The sequence below is a fragment of the Aegilops tauschii genome, chromosome 6 (genome assembly GCF_002575655.3).
Source record: "Aegilops tauschii subsp. strangulata cultivar AL8/78 chromosome 6, Aet v6.0, whole genome shotgun sequence".
Lineage (NCBI taxonomy): Eukaryota > Viridiplantae > Streptophyta > Magnoliopsida > Poales > Poaceae > Aegilops > Aegilops tauschii.
The window spans coordinates 190170099-190173283 of record NC_053040.3 but is presented as its reverse complement, the minus strand read 5'-3'; positions in this window follow the sequence as shown (position 1 = coordinate 190173283).

Here is a 3185-nt window from a genome sequence, read left to right as displayed (position 1 = left end):
CGCCTTTGGTTGAAGCATTTGTTAGCATAGTGACCTTTCTGCTGACATTTGTTGCAAGTCACCTCTGAGAGTGGACGGTGATAAGGAGCATTGGACTTTGGAGCTTGATTCTGAGACTTGTTCTGATAGCCAGAGTTGGAAGAGTTAGAAGAACCATGGCCACCTTTGTTCTTCTGCTGATAAGGCTGACGAAACGGAGGAGGAGGAGGCAACCAGAACTTCTGTTGCTTAGCTGTCACAAGTGAGGAAGAAGAAGACTGAACTGCATCTCTGACTCTTTTCTTAGAAGCCTCACACTTGAGCTGAGCAGCCTCTTGCTTCAGTGCCATATTGTAGAATTGATCAAACTGAGTAGGCTCAACAAGAACGAGAGCTAACTGTAGATCCTCTTTAAGGCCACCTCTGAAGTGATAGATCATGCTCTTTTCATCAGGAACGTCTTGTTTAGCGAAGCGAGCAAGTTTCTGAAACTGAATGTTGTATTGATACACAGACATGTTGCCTTGCTTGAGATTGCGGAACTCCTCATGCTTGCTCTCAACAACACTTTGTGGAATGTGGTGCGCTTTGAAGTCCCGACAGAAGTCAGTCCAAGTGATCACACGACCTCCTCTGGAATCATTGTATTGCTGAAACCAATCAGCAGCTTGGTCCTTGAGCTGGAAAGAAGCGAACTTGACATAGTCCTCAGGCCTGACATTGCTACATTCAAAATGCTTGTTGATGTCCATGAGCCAATCATCGGCATCCGTGGCCTCGGCATAGTAGCTGAAAGACTTGGGCTGATTTGCGAGAAACTGGTTGAGAGTGGCAAAGTGAAGCTGATTGTTGCCTTGACCTTGATTGCCTTGATTGCCTTGCCCTTGAGTACGTTCTTGCAAGAGTTGCAGAATCATCTGAGCACTGGCGTTGGTGGCTGCCATGATAGCTTGCCATACCTCCGGAGGTGGAGGTGGTGGCGGAGGGTTCGCTTGACTCCCTTCATTGCGATCCGGATTCTGACGCGTTGGCGGAGCCATCCTGAAGAGGGTGACATCCGTTAGCATCTTCATAGACAAATAGATAAGTAGAATCAACGGATAGAAATTGCAACATATAGTCTTTACAATAAACATTCGAACGAAGATGAACGAATGAATTCCGTAGTAAATCATCACACTTCTATAAGTTGAGAAGCCACTTGAAAAGATATGGAATGAACATATGAATTCGAAGCAACTCGAATACCACAATACAAAATAAAACAAAGTATTGGCTTGCAGAATAAGCCGGAACAAACATATGATAGATATTTCGTCCGAAGTTTTCGTGGTGGGGCCCACACGGGCTCAATCGTACAACACCATCATGTACAAGGCTGTGCACATGACATACGAAGCGTCCCCGAGTCGGCATAGCCATGGACTCTTTAAGACACTACGAGACCACTGTAAAATCAACCGTATACAGGCGGACCACTAGACGTCGAACCCCAATCTCATATCATGCGTCTGTCGGAAAGATATCCTAAGGCTACTAGAATTCCCACTTATAAACTCCCAAAATTTTCTAGTTATGCAATCTGGTGTAGGGGATACAGGGGACACAAAATATATCACCCAAACTAGCAATCCCTAGATCCAGCTGTATCCATCCGTCAACACATAATCAAGAAACCTTCGGAAATCGTTTACCTCAACCTTCGAAAAACATCCGTTATACAAGTTATGGCAATAATCCGGAACTCCCGCCCCAGTACTGGGTGGCGTCGAGGTGATCTCACCAACAACTGCATAAAAGAGATTTCGATGTCGGCGAAACTCAGGTATTCCAGAACTGCAACGATAAAATTGTGACGACAACACCTCGGAGCTCAACTCCCCGGGACACTGCCACAACCCCTAAATGTTAGGAGGCACCAAGAACAATGTTCTCGTCACAAAACCATCGGAACGATTCCAAGATACCCGCGTGATCCTAAATTTTTTTTGTTGAGAAATTTGAGGAGAGAATAGTCAAAACTTCTACGTCAGGAGACCTCACCAGAGCGACGAAGGGACTGAGGAGTAAAAAGAATCCTACTCTCCGATATATATAATCCTAAGACTCAAAACATTTTTATTCTAGACTCAACAACGCCAGCGATTCGATCAAGAAGGGGGCTCCTAAGTCGGGGATGGCTCTGATTACCAACTTGTAACGCCCACGATGCGGCTATATCTCCCACGTGTCGAGGCACGACTTAGAGGCATAACCGCATGGTGGTTTTGTCGCAAGAAGGGTCATCTTCACACAATCCCATGTAATGAACAAGAATGGGATAAAGTGTTGGCTTAAAATCGTCACTTCACACAATACATGAATATAAATCATACATCATCCAAAATACAAGCGTATAGACCGACTACGGTCAAAATCCAGATGAAAATAAGACAACCCCAAATGCTAAATCCCCGATCGTCCCAACTGGGCTCCACTACTGATCATCAGGAAAAGACACATAGTAACGACCACGTTCCTCGTCGAACTCCCACTTGAGATCGACGCCGTCATCTGCACTGGCATCGTCGGCACCTGCAACTATTTTGGTAGAATCTGTGAGTCACGAGGACTCAGCAATCTCACACCCGCGAGATAAAAACTATTTAAGCTTATAGGAAAGGATGGAGTAATGAGGTGGAGCTGCAGCGGCAATAAGCATATATGGTGGCTAACTTGCGCAAATGAGAGCGAGAAGAGAAGCAACGGAACAGACGTCATCTAGCAATGACCAAGAAGTGATCCTGAACACCTACTTACGTCATACATAACTCAGACCGTGTTCACTTCCCGGACTCCGCCGAGAAGAGACCATCACGGCTACACACGCAGTTGATGTATTTTAATTGGGTCAAGTGACAAGTTATCTACAACCGGACATTAACAAATTCCCATCTGCCTCATAACCGCGGGCACGGCTTTCGAAAGATAATACCCTGCAGGGGTGTCCCAACTTAGCCCATCATAAGCTCTCACGGTCAACGAAGGATAAACCTTCTCCCGGAAAGACCCGATCAGTCTCGGAATCCGGTTTACAAGACATTTCGACAATGGTAAAACAAGACCAGCAAAGCCGCCCGATGCGCTGACAAATCCCGATAGGAGCTGCACATATCTCGTTCTCAGGGAACACCGGATGAGACATCCTACGAGTAAAACCAGACCTC